At 45.2% G+C, this 24,955-nt stretch overlaps 1 long non-coding RNA gene across 1 annotated transcript; it reads right to left on the bottom strand.

The window, feature by feature from the left end:
• Positions 1–406: 406 nt before the first annotated feature.
• On the bottom strand, positions 407–22,995 carry LOC140474258 (uncharacterized). The gene is made up of 3 exons (XR_011958963.1): positions 22,489–22,995; positions 20,774–20,885; positions 407–853 (listed from the first exon to the last, which is right to left on the bottom strand). It is a non-coding gene; the product is annotated as an uncharacterized lncRNA (long non-coding RNA).
• Between the last annotated feature and the right edge of the window lie 1,960 nt (positions 22,996–24,955).

Here is a 24,955-nt window from a genome sequence, read left to right as displayed (position 1 = left end):
GGGAGGTCATGCTAATGAATTTGTTAGAATGCTTTGAGGATGTAACAAGCAGGTTCGACTTAGGAGAGCTAATGGATACTGTGTATCTGTACTTCAAGAAGGACGTTGACAAGGTGCTACACAGGAGATGGCTGAGTAAGACAAGGGCCCATGGTGTCAGAGACTAGGTACTAGTGTGTACAGAAGCTTGACTGTCTGGCAGAAGGTAGAGAGTGGGAATAAAAGGGTCCTTCAAGGATAGCAGCCAATGACAACTGGTATTTTGCAAGGGAACCACAACTTTTTACTTTGTACATGAAGAATCTAGATGAAGAAACGGAGGGAAATACTGTGTTTGAAATCTTATATTCATCAAAAGAACTGAGACATCTCTTATAAACAATGATATTTGTTTATTGAACACAATTAATATTAGAACAATAAAACGTACAATACCGTAATGAAAAACACTACAATCTATCTTATTGTTTAACTGAACTTTGGATGATCACATATCACCCCACTAGAAGTTGACCAGATTCCACGTGGTGAAGTCTTCTTGTTCTTCTGATGGTCTTGTAGATGTCTTGTCTTTCAGTGGTTTTTCTCGAGCTACCAGTCTCTAAGCAGTTTTACGTTGATTCTTATCCTCCCAAGTCTTCACGCCTTTTGGGAGGGTGTGAAGAATCTGCCAATGAAATGATCAGGTTCATTTACCCTGATTAATCAGATCCAACCTGGGGTTGTCACATTGATGGCCCAAAGGCGACATTCCATGGTCCCATTCAGGTCCAATTTCAGGTGTGTATTACAGGGTCTGGAGCTGTCAGGTTTGTTTGCAACCATTTGTGGGTAGCCGCAGCCTGTCTGCATTCTGTAGCATGTGGAAGAGCACAGAGACTTTGGTCAAGGCTAGGTTCTTCTTCCCAGCATGTTTTAATCATTGTTCACTTTTGTCACTCCATGGTAAATGTATTATTGTCCATCGTAAGATTATTATTTAAGGTGGCCTTAAATACAGTGATCGCATTTCTTTTGCAATGACTTGAATGGATGGACTTCTGTGGCTCGACAAGACTCTGGTCAGACAAAATTTGGTTTGTTGTGTACCGTTTTGGGCCCCATAACTCAGGAAGGATGTACCACCCCGGAGCATGTTCAGAGTAGCTTCATAAGAATGGTCCTAGGAATTACAAGCTCAACATATGAGGTCTCTGGGTCGATAGGTGCTGCAGTTTATAAGGGTGAAAGGGGATCTAATAGAAGCATACAGAGTACTGGTTGCCTGGTCAGAGTAGACATTGGGAAGACGCTTTCACATTGAGGAGAGAAAAGATCAAGGACATAGCCTGAGAGTCAAGAGATAATCTTTAGAATGGAGATAAGGAGGAACGTCTTCAGTCTGAGAGTGGTGAATCTATGGTAGAACGGCAGTTTCCTTCCCTAAAGGACATCAGTGAACCAGGTATGTTTTTCTTGGCAATCGATTCATAACCACCATCAGTCTCTTCATTCCAGATTTGAATTCAAGCTCCGCCACTTGCTGTGGCAGGATTTGGACCCAGGTCACCAGAACATTATCTGGGTTTATCACATAAGAATTCAATGGTAATACCACGAGGCCACTGACTTTCCCAATCCTCCACAGTGTGACTAACATGTGCAGTATGACATGTACTGGGATGTGCCTTCATGTTATCCTTGACTTCCTTATCAAGGTATGGATGATTTTTCTCCGTTATGCAATTCCTCTTCAATCTTTAGTATCTCCCTAACTATTTGCCAAATTTCTTCAGCTGTCCTGCCTTTGACTGATCTTTGCTCCCCCCAGACCATACAGCCTTCCTTCCTTAGGTCAGTATAATTATCATTGCCTAACACTAAAACTCTCATGTATGAGTCAGTCTTCACTCTTTCAATCTGAACGTGAAACTCCAGCATGTTGTGGTAACTTCTTCCAAGATAAAGCTCATTCACCAATCCTTCCATGCTAAATAATATCAAATCTAAATTAGATTAGATGCCCTACAGTATGGAAACAGGCCCTTCGGCCCAACAAGTCCATACCGACCCTCCAAAGAGTAACCCACTCAGTCCCATTTCCCTCTGAGTAATATACCTAACTCTATGGGCAATTTAGCATGGCCAATTCACCTGATCTGCACATCTTTGGACGGTGAGAGGAAACCCACTCAGACAGGGGGAAAATGTGCAAACTACACGCAGACAGTCCCCCGAGGCTGGAATCGAACCTGGGATCCTGGTGCTGTACTAACCACTGAGCCATCGTGCTGCCGCATTCTCTGGTTGTTTCCATATCGTCCTGCTCTCAGAAATACTCTCTCATATACTCTATATTCAAGGATATCACTGTCCAGTTGATTAATTGAGCCAATTTGCATGTTCAAGCCACCCATAGTTACTGTTGTGCCCTTTTTACAAACCCTCACTCTTTTCCACCTCAGAAGTACTTTGGGGGGACAGTGGCTGAAAATTACTGTTCCCAAGAGGTTTCTTCTCTTGCTTTTTATTTGCACTGAGACGGATTTCAAATATTGTTTTTGCACAAAATACTTTGAAAAGGTCTGAGTTACCACTCACACGAACAAATTGTTATTTTTTTTTCACTAGCCACATTTCATCAGTAAATAGCGAGGAATTAAGATGGCTAAAAGTGGTCATGAGATATCGTTAGCAAACAGGGTTGAGGAAAATCCCAAAGAGTTCTTTTCATAGATATGGAGCAAGAGGGTAACTAGAGAAATGTTTGGCCCACACAAGGACAAAGGAAGAAAGGATTAAGAGAAATTGGGTGAGATTCTTAGCGAGTACTTTGCATCTGTATTCACCAAGGAGAGGGACATGACGGATGTTGAGGTGAGGGAGAGATCCCCAAATACTCTGGATGAAGTGGACATAAAGAGGGAGGAAGTTTTGGATACTCTAAAAGGTATTAAAGTAGACAAGCCTCCAAGTCTGGATGGGTTCAACCACAGGTTACTGAGGGATGTGAGTGTGGAAATAACTGGGGCTTTAATATATATCTTTGCAGGATGATAGACCATGGGTGAGGTCCCGTAGGACTGGAGAATTGCTAATATTGTCCCCTTATTTCTTAAGGATAGTGGGATAATCCAGATAATTGTAGACCAGCGAGCCTGACATCAGTGGTAGGGAAGTTGCTGGAGAAGGTACTGGGGGACTTGAGTAAGGCGTTTTATTAGGTTCCCCATGGTCGGCTGATGGAGACGGTGAAGTCGCATGGGGTCCAGGGAGTTCTATCTAGATGGATAGAGAACTGGCTGGTCAACAGGAGACAGAGAGTAATAGTGAAAGGGGATTTCTCAAAATGGTGACCTATGACCAGTGTTGTGCAACAGCGATGCGTGCTGGGACCACTGTTGTTTGTGATATATATCAATGATTTGGAAGAAGGTATCGGCTGCCTGATTAGCAAGTTTGCAGATGACACCAAGATTGTTGGAGTAGCAGACAGTGAAGGGGACTGTCAGAGAATACAGCAGAATATAGATTGATTGGAGAGGTGGGCACTGAAATGGCAGATGGAGTTCAATCTGTGCAAATGTGAGATGATGCATTTTGAAAGATCCAGTTCAAGAGTGAACAATACAGTAAACGGAAAAGTCCTGGGGAAAATTGACTTAGAGCGAGATCTGGGTATTCAGGTCCATTGTTTCCTGAAGATGCCAACATAAGTCAGTAAAGTGGTCAAGGCTGCATATGGCATGCTTTACTTCATTGGATCAGGTGTTGAGTACAAGCGCTGGCAGGACATGTTACAGTTGCATAGGACTGTGGTTTGGCCGCATTTGGAATACTGCATATAGTTCTGGTCACCACATTAACAAAAGGATGTGGATGTTTTGAATAGGGTACAGAGTAGGTTCACCAGGATGCTGCCTGGGATGGACGGTGCTGGTTATGAAGCAAGATTGAGTAGATTAGGACTATTTTCATGACAAAGTCGAAGGTTGAGGTCAACAAAATCAAGACAGATATACACAGGGTGGATAGCAAGAAGTTTTTCCCCCACATTATGGAACTCAAATACTCGGGGTCATGAGTCCAAAGTGAGAGGAGAAAGGTTTGGGGCAGATATATGTGGGAGGCTTTTTACACAAAGGGCGGTGGCAGCCTTGAATGTGTAGCCAGCGGAGGTGGGTTGGGGCATGAACGAAAGCGTTATCTAAGATGTATTTATACAGAAATATAAATGGGTAGGGAGCAGAGGGATACAGGACCTTAGAAAATAGGTGGCAGGTTTAGACAATAGGAGGATCTGGATCAGCACAGGTTTGGAGGGCCGAAGGATCTGTTCCTGTGTTGGAATGTTCTTTATTCTTTATCATTCATTCTAAAAATAGCAACTTTTCAACTTATTGTATGCTACAATTTAATAATATAAACGATTTATTTATTTGATAATGCATGTCAAATTATTATCATTTCTAAATTACAGTCACAGGGTCAAAGAGATAGACAGCATGGAAACAGACTGTCTGGTCATACTTGTCCATGCCAACCAGATATCCCAACCCAATCTATTCCCACCTGCTTGCACTCAGCCCATATCCCTCGAAACACTTTCTATTCATATACCCATCCAGACACCATCTCAATATTATAATTGTACTAACCAGCACCACTTCCTCTGGCAGTTCATTCCAAGCACGTACAACCCTCTGAGTGAGAAAAAAATGCCCCTTACATCTCTTTTACATTTTTCCCTACCCAACCGAAACCTATGCCCTCTAGTTCTGGACTTCCCTATCCCAGAAGAAAAAGACCTTGTCTATTTACCCTATCCATACCCCTCATAATTTTATAAACCTCTATAAGGTCACCTCTCAGTCTCCAACATTCCAGGGAAAACAGTCCCAGCCTGTTCAACCTCCAGCATAGCTCACACCCTCCAACCTTGGCAACATGAATGTAAATCTTTTCTGAACCCTTTCAAGTTTCACCTGATTAATCAGGTTCTGGGGATTTTTCCATCTTCATGCATTTCAAGACATCCAGCACTTCTTCCTCTGTAATATGGACATTTTTCAAGATATCACCATCTATTTCTCCATATATCTACATCTCCCATGTCCTTCTTCTGAGTAAACACTGATATCAAATAGTCGTTTAGTATCTCTCCCATCACCTGTGACTCCACGTAAAGGCACCTTGCTGATCTTTGAGGGCTCTATTCTCTCCCTGTTTATCCTTTTTATCTCATGTATTTGTAAAATCCTTTTGGATTCTCTTTACCTCTATTTGCCAAAGCTATCTCATGTTCCCCTTTTTGCCTTCCTGATTTCCCTCTTTAGTATACTCCTCCTGCCTTTATACTCTTCTAAGGATTCACTCAAACTATTCTGCCTGTATCTGTCATATCCTTCCTTCTTATTCTTAACCAAACCCTCAATTTCTTTAGTCATTCAGCACTCTCTATAACTACCAGCCTTTCCTTTTACCCTAACAAGAATATACTGTCTCTGGACTCCGGCTATCTAACATCTGAAGACTTCCCATTTTCTAGCCGACTGCTTACTTGGGAATATTTGCCGCCCTCAGCTTTTGAAAGATGTTGCCTAATACCGTCAAAATTGGCCTTTCTCCAATTTAGAACTTCAACTTTTAGATCTAGTCTATCCTTTTCCATCATTATTTTAAAACTAATAGAATTGTTGGCAAATAACTGAAGCTCACACATTTCAGAGGAGAAATTAAATCGATTGATTTTATTTAAATGTGTCAGAGTTATAATTCTATTTGATTGTTCAATCATTTGCTCACTCTGAATATTAAATCATGTAGAGGTCAACCATTTTGCAAATGATAGGGTGACAATGTATGCATTTGAATACTGAGATTCAATGTGTAATTGTGATCACCAGCACAGTCAGACAACATGTCCTTTTTCGATACAAATAAAAATGTGATTCCTTACTTTTGTATCATAAAAGATTGTTTGGTGTTTATATTTTAATTCTATCAATATAAAATCAACTTCATTGTTTTCAGAGATGATGCAGTTATTGTTCATTGAATAATTGAAGCTCATACTTTATTATTGCCCAATTCATAAATATGGCAAACTCCTGATCATTGTTCAGGTCAGCAAACCCATCACTTTGCATCATGACCGACATTAAAAGTGGATTCTAAAAGGCCTGAATTCAGGTACAGTGCTACTGGACCTCACAGCTGCATGTAGCGATGACAGAGACCCTGTCCTGGTCCTGAATCTGTGAAGAGAGTTTCCAACCTGTGTCAGGGCAGTCATAGAAACATTCCCTCACAGAGAATCATTTGGAATCCCCATTGAGCAGGAGGAAACTAGCCAACAGTCTATCACTGCTCTCAGTGTAGGCACAAATACTGTCTAAATTAGATACCAATGACTGACCAGGAACCAGGTCTGACAAGTTCATCATCAGTCAGAGCCTGGCCCATGGAGCAGATGTATGGACATGGAGTGTCAGAATCACAATGCACACATTACTTATGGTGATGACATCTGGCATATCACCCAGACTCCCTACATCTGCACCCTGGGCCAGACACTGGGTGAAAACGTTCACATTTGACAGTCTATTGAAGCATTTTGTGTCTTACAGTGAATCCTCTGAAACTACATCCAATAAATGTACCTTCACATTCAACAGTATCAAAACAAAATGAAACATGTCTGTGGATATTCAGATACTAATTCATGGGTCACCCAGCAGAATGTATCTGTAGAAACCAGGAGCAAACAGCAAGCCAAAATCGTTTTAATAACTGAACTTGTGGATTTTGTCTGGTCTTGATAACCACACATATTGTGCTGACACTTAGGTGAATGTAACAATTACATCAAAAATGGAAGTCTTGGTCTAACGTCCCTACCCACCTTCCTGACCTCACACACCTCACTCCCTCACACACTCCATTCCCTCACTCCCTCACCTCCCTCACACATTCACCAACTGACGAAAATCCACAAGCTGAGTGAAATTTGCAACATAGAACAGTACAGCACAGTGCAGGCACTTCATCCCTCAATGTTTTGCCAGCCTTTTATCCCACTCTAAGATCAGACTAACCTATATAACCTTCAATGCACTAACTTTCGTGTGCCTATCCAAGAGTCTTCTTAAATATCCCTAATGGATCTGACTCTACTACTACTGCTGGAGGAAAGCCCTAGCAGCTCAAACTTTCGTTGTAAGATATGCCCTCCAGTCCAGGAAGCACCCTGGTAAGTCTCCTCTGCACACTCTCTGAGGCTTCCACGTGTGGTTGAACCACAGCTTTATAGAGCAAAGAAATAACTTCGCTGCTCATAATCTCTATCTCCCTGATAATGAAAGACAACACACCGTATTCCTTCTGAACAACCCTATCAACTTGGTGGCAACTTTGAGAGATCGATGGACAATGACCCCAAGATCCTTCTGTCACTCCGCACAGCCAAGAATTCTGCCTTCAACCCTGTATGTTTTATGCAAATACAACCTTTTAAAAAAATTGCTTCACATTTTTTTAAAGTTGAGCTCTATCTGCCACTTGTCAGCCCAGCTCTGCATCATGTCAATGTCCTGTTGCAAACTACAATAGCCCTCCACACTATCCACAACCCGATCAACCTTCGTGATATTGGCAAACTTACTAACCTACTTGTCCACTTCCTCATCAAAATCATTGATAAAAATCACAAAGAGCACAGGTCCCAGAGCCGATCCCTGTAGAACACCACTGGTCACTAAGCTCCAGGCTGAATACTTTCCAACTGCTTCCATCTTCTGTCTTCTGTGGGCCAGCCACGCCCGTATCCAGACAGCCAAATGTCTCTGCACCCCATGCTTCTGTACCTTCTGAATGAGCCGACAATGGCGAACGCCTTGTTCACCACATCTACTGGTCTCGCTTCATCAATGTGCTTTTTCCATCTTCAAAGATTTCAATAAGGTTTCTGAGGGATGACCTGCTCCTCACAAAGCCATGCTGACTATGTCTAATCAAACCATTGTTTTCTAAGTAATTGTAAATCCGGCCTCTCAGAAACGTCTGCAATACTTTGCCCACACTGATGTAAGACTGACTGTTCAGTCAATCCCACAGTTATCCCTAATCCATTTGCTGAACAAGGGAGTATCATTTGTAACCTTCCAATCATCTGGCTGGCACTGCTCCAGTGGACTGTGAGGACGCAAAGATCATCACCAAAGGCACGCCAATCTCTCACATCACTTCCTGGAGTAATCTAGGGTAACCCCATCTGGCCCAGGGGATTTACCTATCCTTATGTTTGTAATTCATTCAATCAGTGTATACTTCCCCTCAACTTTTCTGCACCCTGTCCAACCAACTGATTGACTGCTTTCCATTTCAGTGCAATACACAGTGCTGCCTCCCTGAGTAAGTACAGTTCACAACATTCTGTGAATCATGGAATGAAAAAATAAAGGAATGCACCAATGCCTTCCTGATGAAGAATTTATGACCGAAAGATCGACTCTCCTACCCCTCGGATGCTGCCTGACGTGCTGTACTTTTCTAGCACCACACATTTTGACTCTGATCTCCATCAACTGCAGTCCTCACTTTCTCCACTACTGAGGGCTGTCCCCTCTGTACACTGAGTGGGGAATTAACCATCAGAAACTCATTGTATGTGGAGCTGACTGCTCAGTTCTGGAAAGTTGCATTTGATGAATATGTTTTTTTTTAAAAAAAAGAAATTACAATTCCGCATATATTCATTTAGTGCCAGAGTTAGAGTTGTGGTTCATGGTTTGAGCAGCTTGATAAGAAACAGGAAATGACTGAAGAACTCCGAGGTACAGGGTATTCCAGGTATTATATTCCAGCTTAGATTAATGCTGGGAGTATTATCAGACAGGCTGACAGATGCGATAAGGGAATGAGTTGACATGTGGAGGTGTGACAGTTTTACCATCACAGAGGCTCTTTTGAGGGAGGTTAGAGCAAACAACTCAATACTCTGTTGTACTGGAACTATAGACAGGACAAGGCAGGGTGTTAAAGAGGAGGTGATGTTGCTTTATTAATTAACAAGTCAGTTACTGCTGAAAGGATGGACAATAGCTTAGAAGGGTCTTCAAATGAGACTTTGTGGGTTGAGGTTTGAATCAAAATGATAACACACACACTGCTTTTTTCAGCACATTTTAGCTTACATGTGGAACCAGTTCCTTAGGTCCAACAGGTCCACACAGACCCTCTGAAGAGCAATATTAAGACTGACAAGTTGCCAGGCCCGAATCAAATTTGTCCTCCGCTGCTTTGGAAACGAGAAATACAATTGCTTTGGAAACAAGAAATGCAATTGCTTCGCCACTTGCGAAGTTCTTTGCATCCTCGATCTCCACTGGAGTCGTACCTGAGGACTGGAGGGAGGCAAATGTAATTCCTCTCTTCAAGAAAGGAAATAGGGAAATCCCCGACAATTACAGACCAGTAAGCCTCACGACTGTTGTCTGCATGGTGTTAGAAAGGATTCTGAGGGATAGGATTTCTGACCATCGGGAAAAGCATGGCTTGATTAAATGCAGTCAACACGGCTTTGTGAGGGGCAGGTGATGATGAGGATCGAGCAGTGGATGTGGTGTGTATGGACTTCAGCAACGCATTTGATAAGGTTCCACATGGTCGGCTCATTCAGAAGGTCAGGAGGAATGGGACACCGGGGAACTTAGCTGTCTGGGTACAGAATTGGCTGGCCTACAGAAGACAACGAGTGGTTGTAGAAAGAAAATATTCTGCTTGAACGTCCGTGACGAGTGGTGTTCCACAGGGCTCTGTCCTTGGGCCTCTACTGTTTGCAATTTTTCCTAATGACTTGGGTGAGGGGATTGAAGGATGGGTCAGCAAGTTTGCAGATGACACAAAGGTTGGAGGTGTCGTTGACAGTACAGAGGGCTGTTGTAGGCTGCAGCATGACATTGACAGGATGCAGAGATGGGCTGAGAGGTGGAAGATGGAGTTCAACCTGGATAACTGCAAAGTGATGCACTTTGGAAGTTCGAATTTGAAAGTTGAGTACAGGATTAAGGATAGGATTCTTGGCAGTGTGGAGGAACAGAAAGATCTTGGTGTGCAGGTACATAGATCCCTTAAAATGGCCACCCAAGTGGACAGGGTTGTTCAGAAAGCACATGGTATTTTGGCTTTCATTAACAGGGGGATTGAGTTTCAGAGTTGTGAGATCTTGTTGCAGCTCTATAAAACATTGGTGAGATCGCACTTGGAATACTGCATCCATTTCTGGTTGTGCTATTATAGGAAAAATGTGGATTCTTTGGAGACGGTTCAGAGGAGGTTTACCAGGATGCTGCCTGGACTGGAGGGCTTATCTTATGAAGAGAGGTTGACTGAGATCGGACTTTTTTCATTGGAGAAAGGGAGGAGAGGGGACCTAATTGAGGTATACAAGATAATGAGAGGCAGAGATAGAGTCGAAAGCCAGAGACTATTTCCCAGGACAGAAATGGCTAACACGAGGGGTCATAGTTTTAAGCCGGTTGGAGGAAAGTACAGAGGGGATGTCAGAGGCGGGATATTTACACAGAGATTTGTGAGAGCATGGAATACGTTGCCAGCAGCAGTTGTGGAAGCAAGGTCATTGGGGACATTTTAGAGACTGCTGGACATGCATATGGTCACAGAAATTTGAGGGTGCAGACACAAGGATCAGTGGTCGGCACCACATCATGGGCTGAAGGGCCTGTTCTTTGCTGTACTGTTCTATGTTCTATGCTCTATTTCAAAGTCCTTGCACTTAATAATAAATTGCTCTTGGGTGTGGAACTGAGACCCATCATTTCAATGCTCCATACTGTGAGTTGTGCACTGTTTTCATCATATTGTTATAAAAATGAACTGAATAAAGTGGGGATTTTGTGTTTATTGGACAATTTAAAAGTTCGTATTACGAAAGGATGTCGGACCTTCAGTAATAAGACTTTACTGTTAATGGTTAGAACAATGTTGCAAACATTTACACAGAGATTTCCAGATCAAGTCACACACAAGTACGTTGGGCTGTAAAGCTGCCGGCCATCAATGGCGCTGCACAAATCTGTTTGGACACTGACATTGTAGAGATAACATACACTGGATATGGTTTATGAGGGATTCAATGTAAGATGCCATGTGCTGCAGGAGTCCATCACCTTTATAACACTTTCATTCAGGATTGCGTCCAAGGTACAGAACTACAGAGTTTAGGTCCCACACTGGAAGGGATATACTTCCAAGACATGGCTGTTTACAGGTCATTGTTATAGATGTTGAACTGCATTTTGACCAGTGCCATGTGCTAGTCCATTGACCAGTCTGCCCCACACACATCTCCCTGTTGTTCAGGTATGTCTCTAACCAGTCTATTGTGAGGGATTGTGTCAGTAACTGTCCAGCTCCAGTTAGGAAGCTCTCTGAACAGATCTTGGAGATGGCCAGTGTTTTGGACGTCATGGAGAGGCCCAGTAACACTGTGTCTGAGTTCAGGCTTTTTCTCAATGTCATTTCCAACAGCTTTGCTGCCTGTAAGATGGTGTGTTCACTGAACTGAACATGAATTGGCTGTTTACTACATTCACTGAACTGTAATAGTTAGGTTTGCGCTCTGGTAAATCAATTATTGTTCATTTCAATTGCTTTCAACTGAAAAACAATGATGTTTGTTTAAAAATGTAAGAAATAAATTGAAATTAACTCTTCAATTATACAGAATGTAAAATTGACTTGTTGTATATTTCCCACAGACTAATCAAGCAACAATCAGATATTGTCTGTAAAGCAGGATTCTGTGAACAGGACTATGTCCCAGGCATCACTATTCTCTCTGGTAGGTTCTGTACCACTGAAAGGTACAGGCAGGCAGAAGAGGGCAGCTCCATGGCACATAGTCAATATAGAGTGGCATGGTGGCTCAGTGGTTAGCACTGCTGCCTCACAGCACCAGGGACCCAGGTTTGATTCCAGCCTTGGGCAACTACCTGTGTGGAGTTTGTACATTCTCCCAGTGTCTGCGTGGGTTTCCTCCCACAGTCCCAAGAAATGCAGCTCAGGTGAATTGGCCATGGTAGTGGGTTACTCTTCGGAGGGTGGGCGTGGACTGGTTGGGCAGAAGGGTCTGTTCCCACACTGTACGGAATCTAATATAATCATAGTGCTCAGCATTGATGCTGGACACTGTGGTGGCTTGACTGCTCTGCGGCAGGTTATGGGGAACCAATAAAAGGGAAACCTATAATTGACCACATCATCACTGATCTGCCTGCTGCAGATCACCCCTACATTTCATATATCGGTAACAATGTTCACTGCACAGTCCTTATGGGGAGCAAGGGCTAACCTCACATTTTGCAGACCCTTCACACCATGTTATGTACTGAATTGTACAGACTTTAAACAGGTTAGGGAAACAATCACGATCATCCATGAGGTACAATGGCCCATCAGCAGCAGCAGAATCATATTGTGTATAACTCATACAGTCGGCAGCTTCCTGGACCGACATACCTCCCACTGTACAGTAACCGTCACAGCCCGACATACCTCCCACTGTACAGTAACCATCACACCCCGACATACCTCCCACTGTACAATAACCATCACAGCCCGACATACCTCCCACTGTACAGTAACCATCACAGCCCGACATACCTCCCACTGTACAGTAACCATCACACCCCGACATACCTCCCACTGTACAGTAACCATCACACCCCGACATACCTCCCACTGTACAGAAACCATCACACTCCGACATACCTCCCACTGTACAGTAACCATCACACCCCGACATACCTCCCACTGTACAGTAGCCATCACGGTCCGACATACCACCCACAGTAGAGTAACCATCACACCCCGACATACCTCCCACTGTACAGTAACCATCACACCCCGACATACCTCCCACTGTACAGTAACCACCACAGCCCGACTTACCTCCCACTGTACAGTAACCACCATGGCCGGACATAGCTTCCACTGTACAGTAACCATCACACCCCGACATACCTTCCACTGTACAGTAACCATCACACCCCGACATACCTCCCACAGTACAGTAACCACCATGGCCCGACATAGCTTCCACTGTATAGTAACCATCACACCCCGACATACCTCCCACTGTACAGTAACCACCACAGCCGGACATGCCTCCCACTGTACAGTAACCACCACACCCCGACATACCTCCCACTGTACAGTAACCACCATGGCCGCACATAGCTTCCACTTTATAGTAACCATCACACCCCGACATACCTCCCACTGTACAGTAACCATCACGGCCTGACATACCTCCCACTGTACAGTAACCACCATGGCCGGACATAGCTTCCACTGTATAGTAACCATCACACCCCGACATACCTCCCACTGTCCAGTAACTGTCACAGCCCCCACAATATGTTAACCATCAAGAACGGCACGATGGCTCAGTGCTTAGCACTGCTGCCTCACAGCACCAAGGTCCTAGGTTCAATTCCGGCCTTGGGTGACTGTGTGGAGTTTGCATATTCCCCCCGTGTCTGCGTGGTTTCCTCCCACAGTCCAAAGATGTGCAGGTCAGGTGAATTGGCAATTCTAAGCTGCCCATAGTGATAGGTGCTTTAGTCAGAGGGAAATCGGTCTGGGTGGGTTACTCTTCGGAGGGTTGGTATGGACTAGTTGGGCCAAAGGCCCTGTTTCCATACTGTAAGGAATGTAAGGCCCTGTTTCCACACTGTAAGGAATCGAATCTACTCTCCAAGGTTCAAGTCAGGGACATGATGGAATAATCACTTGTCTGAATGAGTACAGCTCCAACAGTACTCTAATCTGGATTTACTAGCAACCGGCAACACAGTTGTGTGGGGAGGATCATGTCTCACAAACATGACTGAATATTTTGAGGAAGTGACAAAATTGATTGATGAGGGAATGGGGCTGGATGTTGGCCGTTTGGATGTTAGCAAGGCCTTTAATATGCTTCTTTATGGCAGGCTCATACAGAAGGTGAAGTGAAAGGGGATCAGTTGGTAAGATGGATAGAGAACTGCTTGGTCTGAGAAGACAGAGTACTGGTGGGTCAGTGCTTTTGTGATCTGTAAATAGATTGGCGGAGGTGCATATTGTGAGGATGATTGCCAGAGAATACAGCGGGATATAGGTCAGCTGCAGACTTGAACAGAGAAAACATAGATGTAACTTTATCTGGACAGTTGTGACGTGATGCGTTTTAGAAGGTCGAATGCAGGAGAGAAGTATAAATTGTATGGAAAAACTACTGATTGCATCAACATCCGAAGGAATCTAGGTGTACAGCTCCACAGTTCCTTGAAAGGGGTAACACGGGTGGATAGGGTGATCAAGAAAACTGATGGCAAACTTGCAGACATGCATCAGAGCATGCAGTATGAAAACTAACAGGTCATATTGCAGCTGTAGAGAAACTTATTTCGAGGTACATTTAGAATATTGTGTACAGTACTCTTTGCCACACAATGTTGAAGTGTTGGAGAGGGTATGGAAAAATTTTACCAGCATGTTGTCTGGTTTGGAGGGTATTAGTCAGAAGGAGAAATTGAACATATAGGGTTTGTGTGCACCTGGGCATCATTGGATATGGGGCTACCTGACAGATATTTACAGAATTATCAGAGGCATAGATAGAAGGACAGTTAGAGGCTTTTTCCCCCCAGAGTAGAAGTATCAATTACTCAGGACTGTAGGTTTTAGGTAAAAGAGAGAAAGTTCAGGAGATGTGATAGGTAAGTTTCGTTTGCTGTTACAGACAGAATGTAAAGTGCCTGGAATGAAATGATATAGGGGAAGAAGCCAATATAGCAAGGTTTAAGAGGGATCTTGGCACAAGTATAAGCAAGTAGGGAATAGAATGACATAGAGGTTGTTGGAGCAAAAACTTTTGTTTTAACTTTAGAACGGCATCATGCGTCAGTGCGGGCTTGCTGGGCTGAAAGGCCTGTTCCTGTACTGGACTGTTGTTAATGTCAAGATTTGAGCACGGGAGAGGCGAGATCCTCACTGAATGATTACTGATGATCAACAACCACATTATTATAGATCCACCCCCTCATCAACTTGCAGCTTCATATCCTCCCCCACTGTGGGGAAACTCAATATGGAGAATTTGACACGAAAGTCAGACCTGTTACCTGGTGACTCCATCTCGGCGCTTGCTCCTGCAGACTTCTATCCTGAACAGCATCATCTCGGGGGACACTGCACAGAGAGGAGCTGCATGTACACACCCACCAATGATGGCATCTGACACATGCCAGCCTCACCATGCATTCCCAGCACATCCCGGACCCACTGACAGTACGCTTCAGTACTTCAATGCTGCAGCTCAGGGTATACTGACAACTCTCATTGCAATGCTGCTACAAGGACGCTGTGCTCAGGAAACACACTCACAGCTCATGGCTTGTCCCTCTGGGCTGCTCACTCCGTGTTTGTACACACTCACTTTGAACTGACTTGAATGCTCACAGAATTATTGCCTTGCCTTACCCTGCCTTTAGCAGCGTTTCCCCTCAGCTAGAGCTACCTGTTTCACCCGTCTGCTGTATTGTCTTGGTGTTTAGCAGGAACACAAACTCAGGAAGCTTGATATCATTGTCCACAGTCAGTCACGGTGCCCAGCACAGTGAGTCAGGGGGAGTCTCAGATCCCAGTCCGGGAGCTCGGACACGGTCAGTCACGGTGCCCAGCACAGTGAGTCAGGGGGAGTCTCAGATCCCAGTCAGCGAGCTTGGACACAGTCAGTCACGGTGCCCAGCACAGGGAGTCAGGGGGAGTCTCAGAATCCAGTCTGCGAGCTTGGACACGGTCAGTCACGGTGCCCAGCACAGTGAGTCAGGGGGAGTCTCAGATCCCAGTCCGGGAGCTTGGATACGGTCAGTCACGGTGCCCAGCAGAGTGAGTCAGGGGGAGTCTCAGAATCCAGTCTGGGAGCTTGGACACGGTCAGTCAGCCTCTCGTGGTTGTTAGGGTCAGGATCCTTCCCCTGTTAGGGGGTGAGGAGATGAATATTAGGCTGCCCCATATCCCTCTTCGTTCTTTGTGCCCTAGTGCGGGATGGTTCCTTCTGGAATGTGAGAATTACCAAGGAGGATTAGGGAAATGGAAGTGGTTGGTACAGCTGTTAGTGCTGGGACAGTTGGGGGGAAGGTGTCGAGGTGTTCTGAGTGAGTGAGTGGGCAGCACAGACACCAGGCAGAGTTGGGCAGAGGGGCAGAGAAGAGATTACAGAGAGACTGAGAGAAGGTGCTGCATTCACTGACAGTGGGAGAAAATGAGCCTTGGTGGGAGGTGGGTGCAGTAACAGAGAGAGTGAGAGTGAAGTCACAAAGTGCAGATGGTGGCACTTACCCTGGTGCACGGGAGAAGGTCACTGACCTCCTTCCTATACTGATAGATATTCACCCAGAAGGCTGGCACCTCACTGACCCAGGGATCAGCCTCTGACCAAGTTGGCAGGGTCTAGTGTCATAGCTTCCCCTGCAATCCCTGGAGGAAGATAATGTCCCTCTCATGAACCATGTCATACACCAGGACCAGGGCCTTGCCCACAAAGTGGGGCCCCAGTTTACCCCTTCTGCCATGTCCAGGCCAATTTCGACTTCACAATCCAAGAGTAAAATGACTTTTTAAAGATGGCTCCTGGAAACAGGGAGGCTGGTAAATTCTTGGGTATCCAGGCAGAGGGCAATTCTTATGAAGAAGGGGAAAAATCATCACGTTAGTGTCAGATGAGAGGAAGACCACGCAGGCAGGTAGGGTATAAGGCAGATTGGGTATGGTATCATGAGAAAATGCAATTCACCTTGTGGAGAGAAACACTCCATGAAACCCGATTAAAATGAGACTTGACCAAATCATAAGATGGGTTTGGCCTCTGTCTGTCTGAATCAAAATAGGGATGAAATATTGGGAGAAACAAACTTGGAAAGGAGAATTATACAGGAGATTCAATTCCTTAAAAAGGGGTAATACAATGTTCCAGACTGTTAAAAGGTGCCGGGGAAAATTCCCTGCCTTATACTTACCTACATTATATAATCCTCCCTGGATGCAGGGATGGTGCCGGAGGCCTGGAGAACAGCTAATACCGCAACTTTGTTTAATGTGGAGCAAGTGACTGACTGAATAGGTCGAGGTTAGAATTCTGCGACAGTGGATAAACTGTCACTGAGGAAATCCCAGGGACTCCAGGAGAGTCGGTCTTGATTTTTTCAAGGAAGATCGTGTGTAATTAATCTGACTGTGTCGGTTTGAGGCAGTAACTTGGAACTGCATGTGACTTACTTGGATTTGACAAGAGATCCCATGGCAGATTGTTTAAAAACAGAAACTGTGGGGTCCAGGTGAATGGAGCAAACAACCCAGAGAAGTGCAAGGCAAGGCATTTGGGGACATCAACAATAGAGAGGAATACACAATAAATGAGAGTATGGTCAGTGTGGGCAGATAAATGAAGGTAGCTGGACAGATAAATAATCTTTTTAATGCAGCAATTGGCATGATTTTCTCTGTCAGCCAAAATACAGAATTTCAGAGCAGGAAGCTTAGGCAGGAACTGTATAAATAATGAGTTCAGTCACAGCTTGGGGACTGTATACAGTTCTGGTCACCCGATCACATGGAAGGATGGAATTGGACTGGAGAGGGTACAGAGGAGATCCGTTACCCTGTGACAGTGGAAGTGCAGTTATGGGGAAAGATAGGGGAATGGAGGATACTGAGAGGAGATTTGATTGGGGTGCACATATTGTCAGGAGCCTGTGTAGAAAGGGAGAGAACATTTTGCTCTTGTAGAATTGCATTACAAACGGTGAATATTAAACGTAATTAATTGAAATATTAGCGAAGTACTGAGGAAGGTTGTTATTTCACCCAGAGTATGGTTGAGATCTGGGAGTCACGCATGGAAGTGGAGTCGAGGTAGAAACTGTCAAACCATTTTAAAAAGGTGCCGGGAGCTGAACTGGAAGGCCTATCGTCTCTGGGGAGAGAGAACTAGGGCTTCAAAAATAACATGACATCTTGTCCAATGTAGACAGTTTGCAGAGTGATTTCCTCTATACTGTACTATTTTATGAAGTTTTCAAGATTTACCAATATCTGACAGGATCAATACGCAGGAATGAGGGGAGAAAACAGGGAGGAGCAGTGTGTGAATTGATTATCATCACAATAATACTGATCCCAATCTTTATACACAGTGTACTTCACTGAGTTAGCCTTTTTATCCTTCCTGTGTTAATGGTAAACCCCTTTGATATATCCAGTTCTCGGTCATTGTCACACTGGAGCCACATCTCCATTATGACAGCTCCATCTGACCTGGTTCATGTTATTTAAATCTACCATTTCATTGGCCTTGTTCAAACGTTAGGAAGGAATTCAGGGATGGCAGCAAGTGCAAAGTCCAGGATTGCTGTAGGGTCCATAGGTGGTTAGAGAGATAGGAAGTTGTGTGAAAGTTATGGGATATTGCAGGGATATGGGTTGTTCTAGAGGCTGAAGAAGATTACAAAGACAAGAATAGTTTTAGGTTTTGTTTGAAGTGAAAATGAAGCTGGAGCAGCCAGATCAATATTCTGGCTACGAGAGCCTTGTAGAGAGAAACCCTCCCCGACACCTGATGAAAATGTTACCGGGACAATTTATCACATGGTTTATTTATCTTTACCTCTCAGCTCCAGATATAAAAAAAATTCTGTCCACTGTGCCTACATACTACCAGTCTCTGAAACATCCTACATGTTCCATGACCCTTCCCACTTCTGTAAACCCACTAGTTTCTACAAACATTCCTATTTGTGTAAAGGTCTCCATGCCTTATGAAGCTCCCTGTTTCGAATACCCCTTCCTCCTTATGAAGAACGTCACACACAAACGGCAGACCGAGTCTTTGGAACCAGTTAGTGATTAGGAAGAGACATTTTGGGTGGAGAACATTGAGACGGAGAGTTTGTAGAAAACAGGAAAAAAAGCTTGTATTGGTCCTGCAGGAGATTGATAACAGGAGGATCGACTGAAAGGTACAGGACTGTCCTTGGGGAACTTTACAGAGACAGCATTGGTGAAACTGGAGGAGGTTTCAGAGACTAGGGGATTTGTAGGTGTTAATTAACCTTAGAGATACGTAGAGTGTTTTTACAGTGATTGGAACGAGGTCAGTCAGTTAAATCTCATTAATACGTGTTACCTGATTGGGACTGTTAACTGGCTCTAATCAGGGAATCCTGGCTCATAAATAAACAGAAGCTTCAGGGGCTCTGTTAACTATAAGAGCCGGCTCTGAGCTAGCTTGGGTCAGTGCCATGGATCATGCATGAAGACATAAAAGGTGATTTGGTAACAGGATACCAGCCTCTGTGGAGTTATTTCAGTTTGAACATCTGGTAGATATTACAGAGAGGGGGAGGGCTGGGGGCATTTCCACAGATCAGGACGGGTTTAGAATCTGGAGGTTGCAGAGACAGTGAGCTGTGTCGGGGCAGAAGGTGGTTACAGAATCAGGAGCATGGTTGGGACTAGAGGATGTTACACAGCTGGTTAGGCATTGGATTAGGGTACACAACAGGGAAAATTGTAGGAACTGGAGCAAAGAAAATAGATTGGCAGTGTTGTCAGTGCTGGAGAACGTTGGAGATATAATGAACACTGTAGTGGCTGGAGTCTATTGAGATATTGCAATCTGTCAGGGCAGGAGGAGATTAGTAAGGCTGATTGTTGTGTGGATTGGAGGAGATTGCAAAGATTAGGTTTCTATGGATCAGATAGTTGCAGAGAAGGGGAGAGCTGTAAAGACTTGAGAAATATTTTATAGAGAGGAAAGGTTATTGGGGCTGGAGGAGATTCCAGAGAAAGGAGGTTTGTATGGCCTGTATGAGTTACAGAGATAAGGACGGCGACATTGGCTGATGGAGATTTAGAATGTATCATACAGGATCGACGAGGTTATAAAGACGGGATATTTATGGATTTGGAGGACTCTCAAGACATCACACGGAATGACACAGACGCCTTTTGGCACAGAAGGGTATCATTTGGTCAATCATGACTACACCAGCTCTTCAACTGAACTCTTTGCTGAGTAATGATCTCCTCCTTCATTCACATCCTCACATTTGTTTTGTATCAAATATCATCTAATCGCCTCCTGAATGTTTCAGTCAAACATGCATCTACAACGCATCTAAGTGCATCTTAACTACTTGCGAAGATCTTTTTCCAGGTATAAATCCTCTTTCTAATTTTGACGCAGCCTTACTCCATCTTTTGATACGTTCGTTATGAGGGGCCCGCAGGAGGATTCCGGGACAGCTCTATGGTGGCTCTCAGTTTTCCCATAATTCCCCTCTGCTCTACCATCTCCCCTCTGAACCTCCAGCATTCCTCGTGGCTCTTAATTCGATTCTCCATCTGACACAAATTCTATTGTTTATCACACGAAGCAGCATTGGGGTTGTTTATCCTGCTGTTCCTATTTGAGGGACCATTCCTCAACTGGACCCAAGCCATCTTGTCTTTGCAGGGAGCCCATGGTTCAGTTTGTCATTTTCTGACCAAATTGGTGTTCCAGTCAAACCTTCCCAGCTTCATTCTTGCCCCATTGAAGGCTGCTCTCAGTCCACTAATGTTTCTCACTCTCAGTTACTTATATCATTCTCTACCATCATCCTGAACTTTACAATAAAATGATCGCTGTTCCCCAAAATCTTCCCCTACTGACACTGGATCTACTTGCCCCATCTTTTTCCAAGGACCAGGTCCAACAGTACATGTTGTCTTGGGCTGGACACATACTCCGGCAGTAAGCTCTCCTCCATGTAATCTAGGAATACTCGAACCTCGTGACCCTGCAACACCAATAACACAGTTAATATCAGTTAATATTTATTCCCTCCGTCATTTTCTTTTGGTTTCTGCCGACAGACTGTACCTCACAGTGTAATTGTATATTTTTTTGTTCTGTAGCTCCAGCCAAATTAATTGTTTCCTTGGATGGATCATCTTTGTCTTGGACTCCTAAACTAATGCTAATTTAAACCAGTACTTTTCCCTTCATCCTTTCCCTTCACTTCTATCATTTTGGAATTCTTTATCCCCAGCAATATTTGACACCCAGTCCTGCCATTCCTTGAGCCAGATTTAGACACACCAATCTGCACCTGTAACTCTACACACTCCGAGTATTAATGTCTATGCAGAGAACCTCAGATTAAGGCTTTCTTTCTTGCTCCATCTTCCACTGATAAACTTGTTGTTGTAAGTTAGTACCAAATGTATCTCCCAGTATTTTGAGAATCCTGGTAGTCTCCTCTAATATTCCTTTTTGGATCCTAAGCACAGGCCAAGTTATTTTCAATCCCTCCCAAAAAACCCCGTAAGAAATTCAGTCCCGGTTCTGTCACGTTAGCCCATCCACCTTGCACAATTGCTGCCTTCCTCAGAACCAGTCCCAGTGTCGCAGGAATCTGAAGCCCTTCCTGCTGCACCATCGTTCCAGTCACACTCTCATCTACCTAAAACTCAGAGTTCTGTTCTCACTTTGACACGGCACTGGCAGTAACCAAGGGATTGCTACATTTGAGGTCCTGCTTGCTAACTATCCACCTAGCTCCCTAAATTCTGATTCCCAGACCACTTCACCCTTCCTACCCAGATCATTCCTATCAGCATGGACGTGACCTTGGACTGCTCACTGTACCCCAGACGAATGTCCTGCAGACACAGTGACATTCTTAACCCCACTATCCTGAAATTACAGAAACACTGACATCTTCTTCAATTTCCGGAATCTCCTGTTCCTATTGTTCCTTCTTCCTTCTACCTCCGATCCTGTACAGTCAGGCTGCTTGTGGGGCCACAGACATGGCTCTGACTGCCCTCCCTTGAGCAGCCTACACCTTAATCAGATTCCAAACTGGGAAACTGAATTGGGAGGGAGATATCACGGTATTCCTGGATTCCCTGACTGTTTCTCTTCGATTGCCTAGTCCCCCATTCCCTTCCTTATTCCAGGCTGTCATGTCTGCAGGGTGATCTGCTCTCTGTGTGCGCTATCCCCATAACTCTCAGCATCACAGAGTCTCGAGCACTGTCTGATCTCCGAGACCCCGTGTTCATCTAGGACACGAGCAGGGGCTATGAATTCCCAATGTAACAGAACATAATTTCCATCTGACAAATATGTCTTGCCATGTCGTAAAATGCAACAGTCTAGAATAACTTAAATAATTACTTAGAATGAAGTTAACATCCGGGAAATAACAATATGGTTAAGTCCCTTATTCCACTGTGGCTTACTGAGGGTAATTGACTATATTGGCACAGAATTTCACAGTGTCTCTTAATTCTGAGTTCGAACCTTACTTCAGAATTGGAAAATTAACTTTGCAGACTTACAGCAATTAACTGATAGTCGTTAATAACGGTGTATTTATCAGCCAATGAACTTACAGCCTTTTCTGTGATGGCTCTTGCACTTCTTCCAAACTCAGTGCAGGCAGGTCCCAGTAGCAGAAAGTTGTCTCTGTGACTCCCAGATACGTGTAATCCTCCAGCTTCCACTCCACTCTGCTCCCTCACAGGGTCACCGTCTCTGTGACTCCCAGGGATGTGTAATCCTCCAGCTCCCACTCCACTCTGCCCCCTCACAGGGTCACTGTCTCTGTGACTCCCAGGGACGTGTAATCCTCCAGCTCCCACTGCGCTCTGCTCCCTCACTGGGTCACCGTCTCTGTGACTCCCAGGGATGTGTAATCCTCCAGCTCCCACTCCATCCTGCTCCCTCACAGGGTCACTGTCTCGGTGACTCCCAGGGATGTGTATTCCTCCAGCTCCCACTCCACTCTGCTGCCTCACAGGGTCACCGTCTCTGTGACTCCCAGGTCCGTGTAATCCTCCAGCTCCCACTCCACTCTGCTCCCTCACAGGGTCACTGTCTCTGTGACTTCCAGGGACGTGTAATCCTCCAGCTCCCACTCCACCCTGCTCCCTCACAGGGTCACTGTCTCTGTGACTCCCAGGGATGTGTATTCCTCCAGCTCCCACTCCACCCTGCTCCCTCACAGGGTCACTGTCTCGGTGACTCCCAGGGATGTGTATTCCTCCAGCTCCCACTCCACTCTGCTGCCTCACAGGGTCACCGTCTCTGTGACTCCCAGGTCCGTGTAATCCTCCAGCTCCCACTCCACTCTGCTCCCTCACAGGGTCACTGTCTCTGTGACTTCCAGGGACGTGTAATCCTCCAGCTCCCACTCCACCCTGCTCCCTCACAGGGTCACCGTCTCTGTGACTCCCAGGTACGTGTAATCCTCCAGCTCCCACTCCACTCTGCTCCCTCACAGGGTCACCGTCTCTGTGACTCCCAGGTCCGTGTAATCCTCCAGCACCCACTCCACTCTGCTCCCTCACAGGGTCACCATCTCTGTGACTCCCAGGGATGTGTAAACCTCGAGCTCCCACTCCACCCTGCTCCCTCACAGGGTCACTGTCTCTGTGACTCCCAGGTACGTGTATTCCTCCAGCTCCCACTCCACCCTGCTCCCTCACAGTGTCACCGTCTCTGTGACTGCCAGGGATGTGTAATTCTCCAGTTCCGACACCAATCTGCTCCCTCACAGGGGCACTGTCTATGCAACCCCTACTTACGTGTAATCCTCAAGCTCCCACTCCACTCTGCCCCCTCACAGGGTCACCGTCTCTGTGACTCCCAGGTCCGTGTAATCCTCCAGCTCCCACTCCACCCTGCTCCCTCACAGGGTCACTGTCTCTGTGACTCCCAGGTACGTGTATTCCTCCAGCTCCCACTCCACCCTGCTCCCTCACAGTGTCACCGTCTCTGTGACTGCCAGGGATGTGTAATTCTCCAGTTCCGACACCAAACTGCTCCCTCACAGGGGCACTGTCTATGCAACCCCTACTTACGTGTAATCCTCAAGCTCCTACTCCACTCTGCCCCCTCACAGGGTCACCGTCTCTGTGACTCCCAGGTCCGTGTAATCCTCCAGCACCCACTCCACTCTGCTCCCTCATAGGGTCACTGTCGCTGTGACTACCAGGTGTGACTCAGCCTTAATCCTCAGTGCTGATTTATATCCTCCTGCTTTGCTGCCTCTGTAACTCCCAGGTATGTTAGACTCAAGCTCCTGCTCCAAGTTGCTCCCTCATATGGTCACTCCCTCTGTGCCTCAGTGCTGGTTTCAAGCCTCCTGCTCTGCTTTTTCTCCTACTCCAAGTCCCAGTCGGTCCCGACCCTCGCTACTGATTAATATTCTCCCGCACTCTCTCAGGTTCTCTGTCCTTGTGACTCCCAGGTAATGGCAGGCCTCAAGCCTCAGCTGAGATTTATAACGTCCCATTCCGCACTGCTGCCTTACAGAATTACTGTTGTGCCTGGAAAACAGTGGAAAAGAGGAGAATTAGACAGAGCAGAGGGTGTCACAGTGATTGAGCGAGCCATATGGAATGGAACAGGTTATCTAGGGAGCTAGGCTGATCTGCAGCATCTGAAGAAGTTTGCTAGAAGATACACGAGAGTTGCATATACTGATGAAGGCAAAGGACACAGAGAGATAGTGGCTTATTCATGACGGAGCTTTGTACAGTCTAAAGGGCTTTTTCTGAGTTGATTACAGAGATGTGTATTCTTCAACAAATGCAAATTGATAGCCAGAAAGTGGCGTATGGTACTGGAGACTGTTGGATATTACAGAGTTAGAAGACTTGCAGTAACTTGGGGGTAATATAAACTTTTGGAGCACTGGTGGTGTTCAAGGACCCTCAGGACATGAGGAGGTGCAGAGAATGGGAGCATTCCAAATATTGGGATTATAGGGGCTGGAAGTCCTGAGATGTATAAGGAGGAAGAAAATTGCCAATTTAGCACATGCAACCATTGTAATTACAGAGATTTAGGAAGGGA

This window comes from Chiloscyllium punctatum, unplaced genomic scaffold (genome assembly GCF_047496795.1).
Source record: "Chiloscyllium punctatum isolate Juve2018m unplaced genomic scaffold, sChiPun1.3 scaffold_905, whole genome shotgun sequence".
NCBI lineage: Eukaryota > Metazoa > Chordata > Chondrichthyes > Orectolobiformes > Hemiscylliidae > Chiloscyllium > Chiloscyllium punctatum.
The sequence above is the reverse complement of the archived record's forward strand: the minus strand, read 5'-3'. Positions and strand labels throughout refer to the sequence as shown.